General features: G+C 41.6%; 1 long non-coding RNA gene across 1 annotated transcript; it reads left to right on the top strand.

Moving 5' to 3' along the window:
* Positions 1–670: 670 nt before the first annotated feature.
* On the top strand, positions 671–9,720 carry LOC308597883. The gene is made up of 2 exons (XR_014013249.1): positions 671–911; positions 9,294–9,720. It is a non-coding gene; the product is annotated as an uncharacterized lncRNA (long non-coding RNA).
* Positions 9,721–21,882: the final 12,162 nt, after the last annotated feature.

Genomic DNA, 21,882 nt, shown 5'->3' with positions numbered 1-21,882 from the left:
GGGAATGCAGGGCGCTCCTCCCACAACCTTCTTTTGTAACACAGTATTCCTGTTTCCGCACTCGGGCACGCACTGCCTTGGATGCACACCAATCCTTCCCTCCAGTGTATATCTGAAGAGGAGGGCTAATACAAGTCCAGAGAATCAACTGCTCTGCTTCTCCTGCAAAATCCCTACCTATCCAACGAAGAAGAAAACGCCAGCCGCGCTCTAAGAACTGACTGGACTGAATCTGGGAGGAGCAGGAAGAGCGCAAGAACCGCGCAGAGCCAGGAGGAGGCTTCGCTCCTTCCTTCCTGCCTCCCTCCAGCGCCCGCAGGAGCCTCGCCCCTTCCCTAGCTTCCCCCCACCGGAAGCAGCTTCCCTATTGGCTGCCCCTCCAGCTGGGCTTGCTGCTGACGGCATGCCCCTTCTGCAAGGAACTTTGCAAATATACAGGACTGTATAGTCACGATTGCTCATAGTACTGGACACCGACGACAACAACTACTCTTTATTACGGCCATAGACCAGCATAAACTGGACATCGAGATCCCACCATAGCTGTCAACCTTTCCCTTTTCTTAAGAGGAATCCTATTCGGAATAAGGGAATTTCCCTTAAAAAAAGGGAAACGTTGACAGCTATGGATCCCACCGGTCACCATAAAATGGGGTGGGGTCTTTACAGTCACTGACTTGACCGCGCGTGCAAGCAAGCTGTCTCTCACGAACAATGCACCAGCCCTCACGCCTCTGGTGGTCGTCCCCCCCCCCCTTGTTGAACTACCCCTCCGGCCGAGGCCCAGCCTTAAAGGACGGGCTCTTTTAGTAACTGGGAGCTTCCTTGCAAACGGGTGGTGGTGCAGGGGAAGAAAGGTGACGTGGGTTTGCTATTCGTGAAGAATGGCTTTCGTGGTTTATGTCTCAAAGGTAAAAGATCGGAAAAGGTGTGAATTTGGAAAGCAGCAGAGGAGTATTTTTTAGAAGGGGATAACTTGTTTTTGGAGCAAACGTCTTGGGCTTTGCAGTGCTGAGTTCGAATGCAGGTAGTGCTAAAGAATTTGCTGAGTAGACTGCCATTGTATTCAATAAGAATACCCCATTGTGTTGAGTGGACATGGTTAAGAAAGAATGTGCTGCACCTCCATGGTGCCTGATGTGAGTTCTGTTCAAGAAACTTGGCTTGTGGAGCTCTCACTGGCTCTCCATAGTCAGAAGAATAATAGACATGAGGAGCTTTACAGACAGTTTTGTGATACTTTTCCTTTTAAAGGTAAGAAAGAGTGCCTGGCTCAATATGACTCTTGTAGGATCCTTTGCTTGGCTTGGCAGGGATAGTATTTAAGCCTTTTGCAGCTCAGTGTGGCTGGGGAAATTTCTAGGAGAGTGGCTGGAAGGTTTCCAATAATACAGGGTGAGTCTTAAAAGAGGCCCCCGTGGAACATGTGTACTCTGTATCCACAGGGCCTCTTTTAAAGGATTCACCCTTATAAGAAGTTATTACTTCCCAGTAGCTATTTTATGGAGATGGGAATTTAGTGGTGTGGATATGGTCCCTACACGGAATTTGAGAAGATATCGGGCTTAAATGTTTGGATATTGGTAGGTCATGTGAGTTCAATGGTTTTGAGAGTTTTTCTAAAAAGCTGGAGCAAAGTATTTTGGGAGCAGCTCATGCTATTCCTAGATGGAAGGAGGTGGGAGGAAACTGGAATAAGACGGCATGGTGGACAGATGAATGCAGTAGGGTAATTTGGGAGTGTAATGCAACTTCTGTTTTTTTTTTTTTTATAAAAATTTTTATTGCGTTTCTTTCCATAGGTGAACAAATTTGTTTGGACAACAATATACAAGAAACATTTTCCATATATATAAAGAAAAACATAGAAAAAAGAAAAGATCATTATGAAATTTTTTTTCGACATCTTTTTGGACCTCCTCGCATCCTCTCAGCATTGCGTTCATCATTCTAACCAATTCAGCAATTTATTATCTTATTTCCCAACTTATTTTACCTTTGTATTTATTATGTTACCAATTTCAAAAATTTGTAATTTAATTTTAACACTCTTAATAAACATAATATTTTGTTTCTAATTTGTCTCATTTTTTTTTCCATCAATACTTACTTTATCATTTACTTAAAATAAATTGCAGAAGCATAACGTTTCATAATCGTGCACAATCTTAACACTCAAACAACTTATAATGTTTTTGCAAATAGTCCTTAAATTTTTTCCAGTCCTCCTCCATTGTTTCTTCGCTCAGATCTCGAATTCTGCCGGTCATTTCTGCCAACTCCATGTAGTCCATCAACTGCGTCTGCCAGTCCTCCAGTGTGGGTAAATCTGGTGTCTTCCAGAACTTTGCGATAAGAATCCTAGCTGCTGTGGTTGCATACATAAACAAGGTTCTGTCCTTCTTTGGCACCTTCCGGTCCACCATGCCCAGAAGAAAGGCCTCTGGTTTCTTAGAAAAGGTATATCTGAATACCTTTTTCAACTCATTATGTATCATTTCCCAGAAGGCCTTTACTTTCGGGCAGGTCCACCAGAGGTGAAAGAATGTCCCTTCTGCCTCCTTACATTTCCAACACTTATTATCAGAAAGATGGTATATTTTAGCCAACTTGACTGGGGTCATGTACCACCGGTATACCATTTTCATAATGTTCTCTTTCAAGGCACTACATGCCGTGAATTTCATGCCGGTGTTCCATAACCTTTCCCAGTCCTCAGACATGATGTTGTGTCCTACATCCTGTGCCCATTTTATCATAGCAGATTTAACTGTCTCATCCTGTGTGTTCCATTTAAGCAGCAAGTCATACATCCTCGAAAGTACCTTAGTCTTTGGTTCTAGTAACTCCGTCTCCAGTTTCGATTTCTCCAACTGGAAACCCACTTTTTTGTCCATTTTGAATACCTCTTGAATTTGAGCATAATGTAACCAATCTCGCACCTTACCTTTTAATTTGTCCTGGCTTTGGAGCTTCCAATTGTCTCCAACTCTTTCAATCAGTTCCCAATATTTTGGCCAATGGGCCTCCATATTGGGCTTTTTTTTAGAAATCTTGGCTTCCACAGGTGATAACCACCTCGGGGTCTTGTTTTCTAATAAATCCTTATACTTCATCCAAACGGCAAAAATTGATTTTCTGACAATATGGTTTTTAAACAATTTATGAACCTTCGCCTTGTCATACCACAAGTATGCATGCCAACCATACACATTATCAAACCCCTCCAGATCTAGGACATCGGTGTTTTCCAACAGGAACCAATCCTTCAACCAGCAGAAGGCTGCAGCTTCATAGTACAACCTTAAGTCCGGCAGGGCAAACCCCCCTCTTTCTTTTGAGTCGGTTAATATTTTAAATTTTATTCGGGGCTTTTTGCCCTGCCAGACAAACTTAGAAATATCCTTCTGCCATTTTCCAAAGCATTCCATTCTGTCCACGACCTGAAGGGTTTGAAATAAGAATAGCATTTTTGGCAAAACACACATCTTTATAGCTGCGATTCGGCCTGACAAGGTAAGTTTCAATCTTGACCAGATATCCAAGTCTTTTTTAATTTCCAACCAACATTTTTCATAGTTATCTTTGAAAAGGTTTAAATTTTTGGTGGACAAGTATACCCCCAGGTATTTCACTTTTTTAACCACACTTAGCTCTGTCTCTTTCTGATACCCCTCTATCTCTGTAGGTGTCAAATTTTTGACCAAAACCTTAGTTTTTTGTTTGTTTAACTTGAATCCCGCCACCCGACCAAACTCCAAAATAAGTTCCAAAACTCTTTTTGTGCTAGATACTGGCTCCTGTACTGTCAAGACTAGGTCATCTGCAAAGGCTTTCAGTTTGTATTGTTTCGCTCCGACCTCTATACCTTGCACCAACTGGTCCTCCCTAATCATATTCAGCAATACCTCCAGAACAGAAATAAATAGCAGAGGGGATAAAGGGCACCCCTGTCGTGTCCCTTTTTCAATTAGAAGTTCATCCGACACCACATTGTTCACTATCAACTTGGCTTTTTGCTCTGAATAAATTGCTTCTAGTCCATTTTCAAACCCCCGTCCCACTCCCATCCCCTTCAGGTTTTTCTTCATAAACATCCAAGAGATGTTGTCAAATGCTTTCTCCGCATCAATAAAGATTAAAGCAGCCCTTGTGTTTCTGATTCGCAACAACTCCAATATATCAATAATATTCCTGGTGTTATCAGACATGTGTCTACCAGGGAGAAAGCCTGCTTGGTCCTTGTGAATTACTTCGTTTAAAACGTTTTTAAGTCTACTTGCTAAAATGTCTGCAAATATTTTGTAATCCACATTCAGGAGTGAGATGGGACGGTAGTTCTTAAGCTGAGTCTTTTCCTTCTCTGACTTGGGAATCAATGTGATGAATGCTTCTTTCCACGTTTCCGGTGCCCTTCTCCCCTCCATAATCTGGTTGCAAACCTCCAACAACGGTTGTATCAAACAATCCTTCAGAGTCTTATAATATTTGGAGGTGAGACCATCTGGGCCTGGAGATTTGCCAAGTTGCATATTTTGGATGGCACCTTCAATTTCCTGTTGAGTTATTTTACTGTTGAGAATTGATCTTTTATCTTGACTTATTTTAGATAGTCCATTTGTCCTCAAGAATTGGTCTATTTCCGATTCTTTCTGAGGCCCCTGTGCATAAAGTTCCTTGAAGTATCTGTGGAAGCACTTTCTTATTTCTTCTGGTTTCTGAACTATTTTTCCTTGAATCTCCAGGTTTGTGACTGTGTTTAGCTTTTGTCTTTTTTTCAATTGCCAAGCTAACAACTTTCCACATTTATTTGCTGATTCAAACGATCTCTGCTTCATTTGTTTAATTTTCCACTCAATCTCTTGATTAATCAATTTCGAATATTGTGCTTGATGGAATTTGATCTCTCTTAGCACCTCTTTTGACTTCGGATTAGTTCTCAGCTTTTTCTCTCCTTCACTTATTTTCTCTAGAATTTTTTCCTTTTTTCCATTCCAAAATTTTTTCTTTATTGTATTCTGTTGTATCAGAAACCCTCTCATTACAGCTTTGCTTGCGTCCCAGATTATTCTTTTCTCCACCGTAGTGTTCAAATTTATTTCAAAGTAGTCCTTTAGCGTTTTTTGGGCCTTCTTAACGATCTCTTGATCTCTTAGCAAGGTGTCATTCATTCTCCATCTGAAGGATCCAGTTGGGAAAAGTCTCAATTCCATTTTTAAGGCATTATGGTCGGAGCAGGTTTTTGGGCAGATTTCCACTTTTCTCGTTTTCGGGGCCAGTCCTCTAGATATCCAAATTTGGTCGATTCGTGTCCATGACAAGTGGGCCTCAGAAAAGAAGGTTCCTTCTTTACCCAAGGGGTTCCTTGTCCTCCAAATGTCAATCAAGTCCATATTGTCTGTCATTTCAAAAAAGGTTTTAGGAAGTCTACCGTCTGTTGTTAAGTTTTGATTTTGGGATTTGTCCATATTTGTAGACACCACCCCATTCATATCTCCCATCACGATAATATTAGAATAGTCCAAATAGTCCATCATTGTCTCATGCAGCTTCTTGTAGAATTCTGATTTTCCATCATTTGGCGCGTAGATTCCTAATATCAAAATCTTTTCCCCTTGTGTTTGGATTTCAATTGCGAGGATTCTTCCATGATCATCTTTAAATAAAAATTTTGGCGACAGGTTCTCCTTTGCATAAATTACAACACCTCTTTTTTTAACTTTGTCTGATGAGATAAATTCTTGGCCAAGTCTTTTATTGATTAATACTTTCCTGTGGAGCCTAGTCACATGTGTTTCTTGCAAACATATTACATCCAATTGTTCTTTTTTTAGGATATGAAATATCCTTCTCCTTTTTTCCGGAGAATTCCCGCCATTTATGTTCCAACTAAGTAGCTGCAGAGACATCCTGTTCTATTTCAGATGTTCTTAAGATGGGGTGTCTTCCTTTTGTTCAGATCCCGAAGGTATAGGCATTGGCCCACTTCCGGGCGGTGCTGGTGCTGGTAAAACTGGAAGCCAATCCGCTCCTTTTTGGAGATCTTCTCCGTGGTCGTGAAGGAACCTTTGGTTATCTTCAGGTGTTCTTATTTTAACCTTCCTTTCTTTGTAGGTGAAGGATAATCCCTGTGGAAACTCCCACCTATAGGGGATTGCGTTGTGTCTCAGCAATTTTGCTAATTCTGTATAGGTGGCTCTAAGGTCCAGCAGCTGCCTCGGGATATCTCTGTAAATTTCCACTCTTTTGTCTTGTATTTCAATTGCTTTTTTGAAGTGAAGGCCTAGGATCTTGTCTCTCTCTTCCTTTGTTCTTAAAATTATCAGGCAGTCTCTGGATCTGTCTTTCCTTACCAGTCTTCCCAATCTATATGCCGAGACAATCCTAAAATCCGTGTCTTCCTTTAAACCCCAGAACTTCGAGAATTCCTGTGTTAAGTATCCAATCAAGTCTCCTTGCTCGAGTTCTGGAATACCTCTCAATTTGATGTTGCTCTCACGATTTTTCAGTTCCACCATTGACAGATAGACTTGTTGTTCACCCACCTGTTTGTGCAGGGGCCTAACTTCTCCTTTTATTTCTTCAACCTCTTTTTGTAGGACTCCCACTTTCTGGATTGCTTCTCCAGCTAATTCTCGATTTTCCGCTGTTGCTCCTTGCAATTTCTCTATGGCTTGCGTGTGCTGGGAAACTTGGTCAGTCAGTTTTTGGATCGAGGAAGTTGCTTTATCTATCTTCACAGACTGATCGTCCACCTTCTGATTTAGACTTGATAGTTGCTCCAATATTTGTTTTAATAGTGTGTCTGACCCACCTGCTGCCATATCTTCCTCAGTGGACTTCTCAGTTATTTCCCTTTGTTCTCTATGAGACACCAGTACCGCTGGAACCGACGAACGGCGTCCTTGGGTCAATGTAGTTTGTACAAATTGTGCTGGTCTTCTTTCCTTTTCCTTTTCTTTTTCCTTAGCCTCTTTAGTTTCCTTTGCTTTAGACGCTCTTGTTCTCCCTGCACCACTCATTACACATCTGTCAATGTTCAAGGTCAAATTGTCTATTGTTCCATGGGAAAGACAAATTCAGGAGTAAACAGCCAGTGAGATGGAATTCAAAACAAAAGACAGTTCCCAGGATTTTGTAATCCGAAAGCCCTGTAGGGGGAGTGCCACCCGATTTCAAAGACGAGGAAGGAAGTAATCCGCCATTAAAGTTCCAAATTGTTTCAAAACAGTAAATTCGTTAATCCAAAAGTCCCTTCATAAATTCAAGATCTCCCAAAGCACCTTTTATAAATCAACAAAGTTTCACGAAAGGTGCTTGTAACAGTATCCCAATCAGTCTTTTCTGCTCAAATGTAACAATTACTTTCTAGCACAGTTTGCAACTGTTTCCGCAGTTTGACACAGTCTCTCTCTCTGGCAGCCCGACAATCTGGCTCTTTAAAAATACAGCCCAAAGAAGAAAGAAGATAGGAGGAAAGTCACCATCTGCTGCTTCTTTTAGTCAATGTCCGTTTCCACCTTCAGCTCAATAAAATAAGCAAATTTTATGGCACGAAAAAGTTTAAACTTCCCAAAGTCCCGTTTCAAATGCTTCCGTTTCTAAAAGCTTTGCTTTGATCTTGTCAGCAATGTCGGAAGACGGACTTCCCTTTTCTCGTCTCCCGCTTTCAGCCAAATTAACCGAATTTCTTTGCCAAATTTTAAACCCCTTTACTCACGGGTTAGTTGCTTGCAGTTTAGCGTTGATTTTAGGAAGAAGGATCAGCGCTCATCTGTAACAGCCGCGCGGCTTCGCTTCCGCGGAAAGAGCGATGAACTCACAGCACCGCTACCCCTCCTTCACTCCGGGTCTCCTTACGGGGTCCCTTCTGTGCTTTCGGGGCAGCTTCTGGTGCCCGCCGAGTCCCACGGCCACGGGCTCACTCTACCCGTGGTTTATCTTGATGGGTCGTCGCTATGCCGCAGCGAACGACCCTTTTCCGCGGAGCCCCTCTTCAGAGCCCGAAGAGGACCGCCATTACAGTTTCGCGCCGCCCCCGGAAGTCTAATGCAACTTCTGGGAAGGTTAGATGTACCTTGGTAGGGGGGAATTTATTGGAGAACAAATACTGTTAAGCTATAATTAAAAGGGTACTTAGGCGGGCTAAAAGAAATATGTGAAGGCAATGTTGTGGAAACATTTCAGTAGTTACACCAGTAGCATTGATATAAAGGCAGATAAGGAAAATGAATGCTATCTGGAGGAATATTCCAGCTTTGCTTATTGAGAATCATACGTGCCCTTCTTAACTCTCATCTCATTTGTAAGCTACTTATGCAGCCACACCAGTTTCCTTAGATGCCTCCCACTTTTCTTTCTTGTTGTAATTATCTGTGTTTGGGGCTTCAATATTTCTTCTTTTAGAAACACTTATCCATCTTGGACTCCCTTCTCTGTATTTTTGACCGTGGGATCTCATCCAGTAGCTTTTTCAGTTTTTCAAAATTGGCCTTCTTAAAGTCCAGAGTGCCTGTCTGACTACACTCAGCCTTCCCTTTCCTCTGTATCATGAAACCCAGAAAGAACTGATCACTTCCTGCCAAGTTTCCCAGTACTTCTACTTTGTTGATCAATTCCTCCCTGTTAGTGAGGACGAGGTCTAGGATAGATGACCCCCTTGTTTCTTCCACCTTCTGGGATATGAAATTGTCAGCAGTAATGCTTACCAGGACATATTTGCCACTCTGAATTATTCCAATTCGTCTTGCTTGTTTCCCATATTCTGTGTGGATTTGTGTAGAGAAAACTGAAACCCTGAGTTGTTCCCTCCAGCTGCTTCCTCCTTGTAGTTTCCTAAGAGATGTCAGAAGCCAGTTAAAAAATGACATAAGCCAGTTACAAAAAACAATCCAGCTTTGCTTTTGTTTACAGCCTTTATGTTGTCTAAAAGTATGTGAAAAATAGTTTCCCTCAAAGTCCAGTGACCAACACAATAACAGTGCAATACTACACTTTTACTTGGGAGTATGTCCCACTGTGTTCAATGGCTCTTACTCCAGGCGGGATAGCAGTCCCAAACCCAGCTTGGCAACAGTGGATTGTAACACAGTGATGTAGCCACAGTCATAGCCACAGCCCCATTGCTCCCACTGGCTGGGACAGCTAAAGACCTGATGCTGGCGTAGCAATCAGGTCCACATCAGAGCCAACGCTCTGCCAGTGAGGCCAGCCCAAGATCCAGTCATTCCTAGACTGATTCAGCCCCTCTATGACCCGAAAATGGCTCATTTTGGATTATTATTATTTTGCAGGAATCCCAAAGGTGGGTCTTTTGCCTACCTGCACTTCAGGCAGAATGAAGACCACACCAGAAGAGTGTGGAGGCCAGCAGAGCTGGTGTGGGCTGGCTGGAGGAAGATTTCTGCTCCATCCATGCCCCATAACCCCCTATTGTGGGGTTAGCTTGCAGGGTACATGTGCCTAGAATTGCACTGGTTGATTCCTTGGAAAAGCTGAAGCTCATTACATTAGATGGTTTAAAAACAGTGAGCAAAAGAGAACAGAACTTGATAAAGTAGGGCTGATAATGTAGTAGTAAGAGTTGTGTAGAGGAATATTCTGAAATATTATCGTAAACAGTTCATGTAAACTTTAACAGCAATGAATAAGAAATTGAAATAATGTATGTATAAAATTATCCCCAGTTATTTACCTTTGTCAATAAAAGAAAGAAGTCCATTTGTCCTGTTTTCTTTCTTGAGAGATTACTACAGTCTTGTAAAAAACTTGCTATTTTTTCCATTTCCATTTAAGCAGTGAAGATGATTTGGATCAACAATGGATAAAAAAGCACTCCCTCTTCCATGTTGTTGTTCAATAAAATTCAGAAATACGAGTTCATCTTGCGTAGGAGAAGATCAGATTCTGGATAATTGCAAACGTTAGATCTTGGTTGTTTTCAGGTAGGAAGGCATCTTGCTGTCAAGTTTCCTGTCAACTGAAGTGAACTGGAATTGTTCAGATATATTATAAATCTCGGCAGCATTGCTGTTGGCATGCAAATGATGAGAAGAGCTCTTTGTTTGCTTTTTATATCAACTGCTTTTATATTATACTTGTCATTGTTTGGGGAGGGGACAGATTGAAGGGTCAGAGTGAGAACACCTTATGATGGAAAAACAAAGAATGGCCAGAATGAAAATGTGTCAGACAATCAAAACAACTTTACTTAAGTATTCCTATTAGTTTCTACAGAGCACGAATAGGCACCATGCTTTTTGAATCAAATGGACAGCAATAGCTTTTTCCAAATTATTCACAAATGAACAACTCTAATTATACACACATCGTATTGAGTTTTTCCAACCCAAGCTGTTTGACTTCCCTGGTAACTGCTGCATTTTTAGAACACAAAAGCAGTGGATTTTCAATAATGATGCAGTATTTAACTATTTAGGTTGTCACAATACAAGAGTGGGGCATGGAAACAAGGTTGACAACTTTATACTGATTTTACCTTGTTTTTCTATTTATTGGTTTTTGTATAGACTTAGAGAGTTTGTTGATTCAGCATTTTGTAAGCCATTCTAAATTAACAAAATCATTTTTTTTAATTAAAAAACACAGGAAGGGGCAAAAACCAAACCCAATTGTGTTGCAGTGTCAAAGTGCCATGAAATGCATCTATTTTGGGACTCTGGTGGTAGCCTTTCCTTCAGACGAGGCTAATGAGCTACTGACACTTGCTTCTCTGGAGTTAGACCATTAGCTCTTTGAGCTCAGTATTGTCTACACAGGCTGGTAATGCCCCTCTAATGTTTCAGGCGATGCCAGGGATTGAACCCGAATGCAAAGCATGTGCTTTACTGAGCTCTGGTCCTTTACCTGTTACAGGACTGTTGACAGCTATGTGCCACCAAGATGGGAGTCTCTGGTGCTCTTGCACACAGTCCTCTGACGCAGGGGCCTAGACTGTATACTTCAGATCAAGGGATGTCCCACCAGAGCCAAGAAGATGCCAGTCTAGCTAACAATCAAGTATTGGAGGAAAGAAGGCATTCTGCCAAAAAAGGGTTAACACTTGCCATGTTTAAGACTAGGTTTTTTAACCAAATAAATAGGTTTAAAATTGGGGCTCGTCTTATACACGGGTAGTGCTGAGGGGGTGTTTTCTTAATTTTGAGTCCCCAAAAATGGGGGGAATCTTATACATGGGGGAGTCTTATACACGGAAAAATACGGTATTTTGCTGCTGTCCAGAAACACTCCCAATGAGCCATGTGGGGCAGATTTAAAACTGACTGTTTAGTAGAAATAAGACCTATAAGGGAGGAAGAATTCACTACCCTACAAAAACAGCTGGTGGATGTAACAGTTCTTCCAATGCCACAGGGCCTGATGCCCTCGGGGCGTTTCCCAGAAAGCTCCTTCTTTTGTGCTCTGCCTAGAAGCGCAGTTCAATAGTCTGGCTTTCCTCTAGGCTCTTTCACAGCACCTTTCCTTTTTAAGTCTGCTTTCAAAGAGAAATTTGTTTGCTATTTCATCCAGTGTTCTTCCAAACGCCAGCTGGCGCTGAATGCTAAATGGCAAAGGAACAAAGGCACAACTTCCAAAAGTATTTGGAAATGTTCTGGGAGCTGCTGAAGCTGTTCTTTATACTATAGCTTTTTATCCGGAGGCCTGTTGGCTGTTGCTAGATGGTCATGTCCTTCATGAAAAAGATTCTCACAAAGCCTGCAGATCTTTATTTTCAACGCCTACCCAAACAATTATTTAAGTCCATTAGCAGTAGCATTTGGCTTAACCTACAATTGCCCAGCCACAAAGTTGTATTATACTCTTTATCATTTATATAGTGTTGTGATTGGAATGTGGCAAGGAGATGTACATAAAAGGCATATGAATGATAACACCCCAAATCATTGTAAACAACCAAAGCAGCCTATGATACCACAGTCCTGCTGCTTTCATAAAACAAAGACTGATAGCCAACTAAGTCACGTTCTGAGTAGACCCATTAAAATCAATGGACAAATTACTTGAGTCCATTGATTTCAAAAGGTCTACTCTGAGTATGACTAGCATTGGATATCACCCCAACACCCCAAAATAGTTTGCCTTATTTTAACTACATTGCTAGTTAATCTCAGGCTTTGTAAATAGGTCAGTAGGAAAAGACGGGGCTCTGAATCTCACCTCCTTTTCTCTCAAACACACTTTAAAGCAAACAACTCGTAAAACGAGATACAGATCTGCAAGTAGCAAAAGTAACTGTTCTCTCAGTTAAAACAAGCTAGCCAAAAGGTTTCACAATGCTTCAGTAAAGAAAACAAGGATGATGTAACAACCTTTTCTACCCAGCTAGGCCTTGTTATTTGCAAATTAACAGATAGGTATTTAACAGATGGGTATTTAATTAATATGGAGATACATTTAGTATTTTTCAGCACCTGGATATATTCATTTTTTATTTTTGAAATTTATATATAATATTTCTGCTTGATAGGGGCTCCCTGTGTAGTTGATGGTTTAAACTAAATATAGTATTAAAAGCCAGGTTCAACAAAAATCTGTTAAAGATAGGGGTTGCTTACTATAGTTAAAGGATTAGAGTTTTAGAATAGTTTTCTTCAAAATCATTTTTGGAACAGGAAACATGTTTCCATTTATTAGCCAATCTACTCACTTCTTGTATTCATCCGTTAGATTTATACATTTCAAGACTCTGTAGTATCTGTAGTGAATTATTTCACTTGTGATTGGTATATTTACATATTCTTGCATAGTCTTGCATAATAGGCTCTAGAACATATTACACATGTAATAACAAGAAAATTAAAAATAAGAAGATTTAAGCTTTCTGGCAAATGGACTCAAATCGGGTATACATTCAGGAGAATATACCCCAGTAGGCTCTTGTTTAGTTGAGAAAACTGAACAGCTGAGCAATTGTGAATAGAACAATACACAGCTGAATGAGAAGGGGTAAGGGCGTAGGAAAATCACCATGAGAAAGCATTATTTTGCAGCAAAAGAAAAGCATTGTTTTTATATTATTGTTTCCAACAGTTTAATTAATTATTTTGGTGTGTTTTTTCCCAAGACTACACATGGAAGCACCCCCTCCTCTCCACTGATCAACCCAAATGAAAGATTGTGGAGGGGCCATATGTTCTACGTGCTAAGGTAAACACTCCAAACATCTCCCCCTGCAAAGAAGCAATAACTATGCTCTGGACTGACCCAGTCAACCCCCTCCAGCAAGTTTTTATCAGCCTTGATGGACAGGCATCCAGAGGGCATATGGTTGGGCAATAACCTCCAAGCAATCACAGTTCAGCATGAAGGCAAGTGATTATGTCCTCAAGATTCTGAGGGTTCCGACACTTCTGGCCAAATATCAATAGCTTCAGTAGAGGTGACGAAGCCTTCTTTGCTGCTGTCAGTGCTATAAAATAGGCAGGATTAAGTGCTGGCAGCCATGTTTGGTCATCTTCACTATGAGACTTCCACTATTTGTGCTGCCTTTGCTGTCATCATACCTGCTTCATAGTCTGAAGCTGCCAGAGAGCTCAACATGCCATGTTGGACTCAGCATTGGAGAAGGTCTCTTCTTGGTGATTCCATAGCAGGGGCGCCATATAGAGGAGCCAATGGTCCCCCAAAATGTTCAAGGAGGGCTGGACCCCCTCAATATTCCACAATCTGTGGTGGGCCTCCCTGGGCGTCCCCGCGGCTGTGGTGGGCCCCAGGGGGCCTACCCACGGTGGGCCTCCCAGCCTCCCCCTGATGCGTGATGTCACACGTGCGCTGGGCTCCCCCACAGTTGGGTGGAACCTAGCGCCTGCGTTCCATAGTGACATCAGGTTCTCAGCAGAAGCACTGACTATGGCAAACATTCCCCCCGAGCATGCAGGAATCCTTCCTTTTCCATTAGTCTCGGGGGGGTGGACCATCCTGACGTAGGCAGGCCTGTACCTCTGCAGGTGGAATCTGCTGCTGTCATTCTAACCAGTAAACAACCAAATCAAAGGCATCTCTGGCTAGATGTATTGGGCCTATAATGTGTTTGGACAGCTCCATGAAGTCCTAAGCAAGCCTGTTCGCAGTAGCAACCTGGCATCCCCCTCAGCAGTTATGGATGGTCCATACAATTTGTTTATATGTTTAGTGTAATATGTATATTTTGATACTAAGGAGGCTTCATAAAGTGTTTGTTCTCTTATGTCTTAATGCCTTTGAAGAAGAGAAGATGCCAAAATGCATCTTGTGAAATAAAATTTGTTTAAAGCATAATTTAAAGGGTTCGGTTTCTCTTCTTTTTGACTTCCAGGTTCTCTAATGAACACATGCTAATTGTATGAGATGTGTTCCACATGACTTCTAGGGAATAGAGTTGTATGTAACATGGCAGGTTTAAAAACAAAAGCAAATAATTATTACCATAAGGATAGAACACTATCGCCAATATTTTTATTGCCCCCTTGCCTGCTCTGGGAGTAATTACTCTCTTGTCAGGACTTGAGCCTGCAGTGATTCCACATTTTTAATAATATATTTATTTACATATTTAGATACTATTTTTCAATATGAGTCTTTATAAAACAACTTACAGTATCTTAATATGTACAGAGAGAATTTAAAATGGTAGTTATTATTAAACAATTTAATAAAAGCTATATATATATAATTGCATCTTTATCTGAAGTAACACACATCACCACAGAGCCATTGGGTGGCAGGAAATGTTAGTCCTACTCAAAGCAGTCTACTCTGAGGGTATCTAGGGTTGGATTTCAGCTGTGAAATTAAATCTAAAATTATCTAACTGCAGCAATGCACATTTTAAAGATCTGTGTCTTCTGTCATTTTATCATCTGCTTCCCTAAATGTCTTTTCAGAAGACCACTGGGTAAAACAGACAGGATGCCACTGCTTATCTGAGGAAGCAGCAAAACAGGAAAATACTGGGCTGAAAAGCAGCACCTCCACCAGCAGATGGTGCCATATTGTTACGTCAGTGCTGAGCTACTGATAACTGTTTTCTGGTTTGGGGCAGGGAGAGGCAGAGGAAATGAACAAGCTGCTACATCAACTCTGTTTGTTGCTGTATTTTATTATTATTATTATTATTATTATTATTATTATTATTATTATTATTATTATTATTATTATTATTATTATTAAATGTGTATACCACCTTTCATCCGAAGATCACAGGGCAGTTCACAACATGAAAATGCAAAATGAGATAAAGCCTGCAGAGGCTTCATCAGGCACATGGCTGCTGCCTGGCTCCCAGTCTTTATATTGCCTGATGGGATGCAACTATATTGAATTCAGCTCCTGATGCAGCCTGACTGTTGCCAGCATCCATGGCTGCCACTTCCACACTGAAAACCAGGCTCTCAAGACATGCTACAAAGCACACACAGCCAGTTAGACGGGAGCGGGTGGTGCTCTAGTCTAAAGCAGTGTTTTCCAACCTTGTTTGCTTCCTGTGCACACACCCACCCCATCCTACCAGTAGAAAGGTAGCTACTTAAATGTTTTGTTTGTAAATAGAGCATGTTTTATGTATAATTTTCATGATTTATACAAATTACAATTAAATAAGATGATAGGAACATAATGAATTGTTGAAGCAGAAAAATGTAATAGTAGTAGTAGTAGTAGTAGTAGTAGTAGTAATAATAATAATAATAATAATAATAATAATAATAATAATAATAATAATAATTTATCTGTAATCCCTCCCCATCTGACTCGAGTTGCCCTAGCCACTCTGGGTGGCTTCCAGCATATATAAAAACATAGTAAAACCTTAAAACGCTTCCCTTCAGATGTTTCCTAAATGTTATATAATTACTCATTGTCTGGGAGGGTATTCCACAGAGTGGGTGCCACTACCAAGAAGGCCCTCTGCCTGGTTCCCTCTAGCTTCACTTCTCACAATGTGGAAACCACCAGAAGGCCCTCGGAGCTAGATCTCTGTGTCTGGGCTCCCAGTCTTTATATAGCCTGATGGGGATGCAGATGCTCCTTTAGGTATACAGGACCAAGGCTGTTTAGGCCTTTAAAGGTCAGCACCAACACTTTGATTTGTGCTTGGAAACGTACTGGGAACCAATGTAGGTATTTCAGGACCAGTGTTATGTAGTCTTGGCGGCTGCTCCCAGTCACCAGTCTAGCTGCTGCATTCTGGATTAGTTGTAGTTTCTGAGTCACCTTCAAAGGCAGCCCCACATAGAACGCATTGCAGTAGTCCAAGCGGGAGATAATCAGAGCATGTACCACTTTGGCGAGACAGTCTGCAGGCAGGTAGGGTCTCAGCCTGTGTACCAGATGGAGCTGATAAACAGCTGCCCTGGACGCAGAATTAACCCATGACTCCCAGGCTGCACACCTGGTCCTTCAGGGGCACAGTTACCCCATTCAGGACCCCACACCTTCCCACCCCCTTTCCCCCAAAAACAATACTTCTGTGTTTCAGGATTCAACTTCAATCATAGAACCATAGATCTGGAAGGGACCCCAAGGGCATAGCCGCGAGAGGACAGGGGAGGCAGCTGCCCCCTAGATCAAGTAAAACAATAAAAATACTTAACTAAAACATACATCATTGTAATTGCAAATCTCACTTACCAGTTTTCAGCTTTATGCAGGTTTGGCAAACACACTGACACTTGTCAATTAAAGAATCAAGGTGTTAAATATTATATGCCTCATTATTTCTAAACCATGGTCTATCCTGAACATGAACTTCCTGAACTGTGTTAGTGCTTCACATTCATAACATCCTACTGTTTGCCTTTCATGATTGTTCAGCTTTTAAAATAATAATAATAATAATAATAATAATAATAATAATAATAATAATAATGGGCCAAGTTCCATCAGTCTCTAATAATAAGCATTAGTGACGCCACTTTTGCTCTGGCTAATTCAACACCATGGACTGATTAAAGGCAAATCTTAGTGAACTTTCTTCAGAAGTCACTGAAGTGAAAGTGAGGACACAGTTAATCCACTTGGATTTATTTTAAAACACATGAGGACCTCCAGCCTTGAATATCAAATCCCTCGTCAGCCTTGCCCTGTGCCCTCCTTGAATATTTTTGCCTGCCTGAAATGTTTCCTTAAACTACAATCATGTGGGATGTTAGCATCCAAAATGCATATGTAAAGGGTTAATGTTTGAAAGGGCTGTAGAAACCTGTGATGTCATACACTCTGTGGAAGTTATTTCAGTTGGTTCAGTTATTAACAGTCTTGTGAGTCTTAACAGCAGCAGGTATGTTACGTTGTGCTGCTGTCTGCCTCAGAGTCAGAGTATCACTTAGTCTGTAAATGTTAGTCTGTAACAGCTTAATCTACTTCAGCCTCCCAACTTCCACCCTTCACCTTGCCCACTTTCGAAACCTCCTATCCACAGACACATGCATACTCCAGACAATATTCACAAAGAAGCCACATTCACTCACCTTTTGCTCTTAGTGCCCTGGCTTCGACCCACAAATATCCGCAGGCTTCTGTCGATCAGCTTCCGAAAGTGAATTTCAACCAGTTCACATCAACAAACATCATTGCCCTGTTTCAGCCTCACAACATCCAAATGAGAACTGTATTGGCTTCCACCCACCAACATCTGCCAGCTTCTGCTAGGTCCACCACTGGACATTCACCACTAGCTTGGAACATGGATATCAGCTGCCTTCAAGTCACAATTCCACACTGCAAGTGAACTTGCCTTATTATTGCTCCATAGCATCCTACAGCCAGATGATCATCTCCGTCCATCTGCCTGTTCACCTCCTCCAGGTGGAAGAAGACTGAACGTCACAGCTGTTGCTTGCTGTGTTCTGTTGGGGAAGAGGAAAAGGTCCACCTTTATATCCACTCAGCTGCCATGCACTTTTGTGACGTCACAGGTAGTCTGTAGCCAATGGCAACAGCTGGAGACGCATCATTATCATCCTCATTTCCCCAGGCCTCACAATTGTGGGTACACCTTAGCAGTGACTTACTTGTGTGCTTGTTTATTGTTAAAAATATTTGGAGACCAACCTTCATCTGTACTGATATTAGGGAGGGGCATATTATAAAACTGTTGCTGGGGACCTTTTTCAGCACAAGGGGCACATTTCCATGTAGGGAACCCCCCCCCCACTCTCCGGGGCTCCATGCCAGTGACTGGTGGGGGTCAGAGGCAGGTGGGAGTTGAGCAGCCAGGTGACACTACCTTGGTAGCGTAGGCTCCATTCCAGCTATGCAAATTGAGAGGCTTCTATAGTCCCCTTGCCCATCTTTCAATTCACTAAATAAGAAGTATAATAAAAGTACAAGGAAATAAGGGGGTGCAGCTGGTGAAGGGAATGACCTAAAGCAGAATCCAGTGGTCTGCTTTTGTGGACTAGAGGTTCCCCACCCCATAATAAAACCCAAGGGTTAGATCCAACATGAGTTGTATTCAGAGTAGACCTACTGAATCAAAAGACTTAGTAAATCTATTGATTTTAATGGGTCTCATTTCAATGAAGTATTTGGATATCGCTCCAATTATTAAAAACAAAGCTCCACTCCACACACACACAGAAACACACACAAACATGTACATATATTTTTCTTCATTTTTTTTTAAGTTTTGCACCTTCTCTGTCATGATATCCCAATCATAATTTCTTTTGTTTATCCTTCCTAGAAGAGAAAGGTGAAAATATTAGTCTTCTCAGACTAAGACAATTAAGACTATAAAAGCTTATAAAATGTGTCTAAGCTTTTATATCCTTAATTGTCCCATTTGCTTATGAATTGTTATATGTGCTGAAATAAATCATGTCTCCAATATTTATTTTATTAGTTTAGACAATATTTTACACTGTATATTTATCTGATTTTCATTATTGTATTGTTAACATCTTAATACAAATTATAATTTAAAACAACAGAGCCAACCTAATTAAAATCTATGTAAGATGTTTTAGCAACTAAAAGAAACATCCCCTTCATTGTACAGTGGTACCTTGGGTAAAGTACTTAATTTGTTCTGGAGGTCCGTTCTTAACCTGAAATTGTTCTTAACCTGAAGCACCAATTTAGTTAATGGGGCCTGCTGCTCCCGCTGCGCCGCCAGAGCACAATTTCTGTTCTCACCCTGAAGCAAAGTTCTTAACCTGAAGCACTATTTCTGGGTTAGCAGAGTCTGTAACCTGAAACGTATGTAACCTGAAGTGTACGTAACCTGAGATACTACTGTATATATAAAATCTGCAACTGCAAGTACACAAAGTAAACATTATATGCTCTTTAAATGGGTGTCTTGCATAGTTTTTATAGGAGGGAAAAGAGAACTAAAGGGTCAAACCACCCGGGGCTGTCTTCTGCATACTCTGCAAATGGGAACTAAAGCAAGTCTCTTGCTTGCCTGGAATGAGAGGTGTGTGCGTGTGACTAGAAACCTCTGACTTTACTGTGGCTGTAGTATAGGTTAATGTACCGTACATCAATTTTGCCACTTTGCAAAAAGTGAGGGTTTCTGCCCTCATTTTAGCAAGGGATTTCCATGGATCCTCTGCCAAAATGGTGATGAACAACCTTTCATTTCCACAGGAAATTCTGGTGCACACCCTTTCCTGATTCAGAGAGCCTGCTAAATGGGTTTTCTCCCATTGCTTTAGCAAGGGATCCCGTGCAGGTTTGCATGGAAACCTCTGCTAAATGAGGAAAGCCTCAATTTCAGCAGAGGTTCATAATCCAAACTCCTTCTTGCTTTAGGAGGGGGTTTGTATGCTCAGTTTGGCAGCATGCCTCTGTTTCCCAATGGAAACAGGCACACACAGCCAATGCAGGATTTAACCTCACTCTTGCACCTATCAGAGGACCTCACAAGTGACACCAGCTGATGGGTGGATGGGCATGTTTTTGGGGAAATGGACTCTTGGCCAACCTCAACCACCTGGTGGACCAAGATTGGCCTACAGACTGAAGGTCCCCCACATGTGGCTTATAGGGTGTTGTGAATGTTGCAAAGCACAGTGCTGGTGACAGTCCAGCCACCCACCACCTTAATTTCCCAGAAGCATCTATACATAGAAATTAGCATGTAAAAATGTTATACAAATGTGTTTGTGCCCTAAATCTTTTAAATACCTAGTGACACACCTGCTCAGACTACTGTTTGAAAGCAAGTGTTGCAGGTAACTGATGTTTAGGGATAAGAGAGTTTCTGTTACACAGATCTGCCAAGCCTGATAAGTTCATTTTTACAGGACATTAGTCTGACAAAACAAGAAGACTTTCAAATCCAGCTGATCTAAAAGGTGAAATGAATAATCCCAACATGTTTTCCATTGGGAAAGTTTCAAGATAAGCATGAGTCCATTTACAGAACATTTTCCTGCGACCTTACTATTTAAACAGTTTTACACAAACACATACATCTGTATGTATACACATCTGCATGCACATACTATATATATATGGAAGTATATCCATACAGTGAAGCTCTAAACTCTTTTAGGAACCAGGGGAAGGCAGAGGGGAGTCCATATTTTTGTAATTAACCAATTAAAATTACTGAACATGAGAATAGAACGAATTTAAAGAACAGAGGCAGCAGTAGAATTTGTTCTTCAGTCAGCATCAGCTACATTCCATGTCAAGTGGTGACTAAAACAATCATTATCATGACAGTTCCAATTACATGGGAAGGGCAAAGCTTTTCAGCTTGTTCTATTCTGCTGGCTTTAGAAAGACAGTTCTCATCCAGTACCATCAAGTTCAGCTTCTGATCTCCAGTCACTAAGCCCATTGAGAAATACTCAGAAGAAAGCTGTATTTTATCTTCCTGTGTCAATTTAAAATAAATAAATAACTACTCCTATGTGTTGTCTTAAGAATAGGCTTTGAAAGATCTTGAGCACACTTCCACATCCAATAATGCTTAGTCCCACTAAAATAAATTGGTTTGAAAATCACTTAATAATAGCATCTTGGTCATCTAGCCCAACCCCCTGCAATGCAGGAATCTCAGCTAAAGCATCCATGACAGATGGCCATCCAACCTCTGCTTAAAGGTAAAGGTAAAGGGACCCCTGACCGTTAGGTCCAGTCGTGGCCGACTCTGGGGTTGTGGCGCTCATCTCGCTTTACTGGCCAAGGGAGCCGGCGTACAGCTTCCGGGTCACGTGGCCAGCATGTCTAAGCCGCTTCTGGCGAACCGGAGCAGCGCACGGAAATGCTGTTTACCTTCCCGCAGGAGCAGTACCTATTTATCTACTTTGACGTGCTTTCGAACTGCTAGGTTGGCAGGAGCAGGGACCGAGCAATGGGAGCTCACCCCATCACGGGGATTCGAACCGCCGACCTTCTGATCGGCAAGTCATAGGCTCTGTGGTTTATCCCACAGTGCCACCCGCGTTGTTAACCTCTGCTTAACAACCTCCAAAGAAGGAGAGTCCACCTCTCTTGTGGGAGTCTGTTCCACTGTCAAACAGCTCTTACTGTCTGAAAGTTCTTTCTGATGTTTTGTCAGCATCTCCTTTCTTGGAGTCGGAAGCCATTGAATCGAGTCTTACCCTCCAAAGCAGGAGAAAACATGCTTGTTTCTTCTTCCATGTGACAACCCTTAAGATATTTGAAGGTGGCTATCATATCTCCTCTTAATCTCCTCTTTTCAAGGCTAAACATACCCAGCTCCTTCAAGTGTTCCTTGTAAGGCTTGGTTTCCAGACCCCTGATCATCTTGGACTGCCAACCTAGCATAAAGCATACCAGTGCAAGTAGATAAATATGTATCACTGTGGCGGGATGGCAAATGGCATTTCTGTGTGCTCTGGCACTCGTCACGGTGTCCTGTTGCACCAGTAGCAGTTTAGTCATGCTGGCCACATGACCTGGAAA

Source organism: Podarcis bocagei, assembly GCF_964188305.1.
Source record: "Podarcis bocagei genome assembly, chromosome: 11".
Lineage (NCBI taxonomy): Eukaryota > Metazoa > Chordata > Lepidosauria > Squamata > Lacertidae > Podarcis > Podarcis bocagei.
This window is presented reverse-complemented; position numbering and strand designations above follow the sequence as displayed.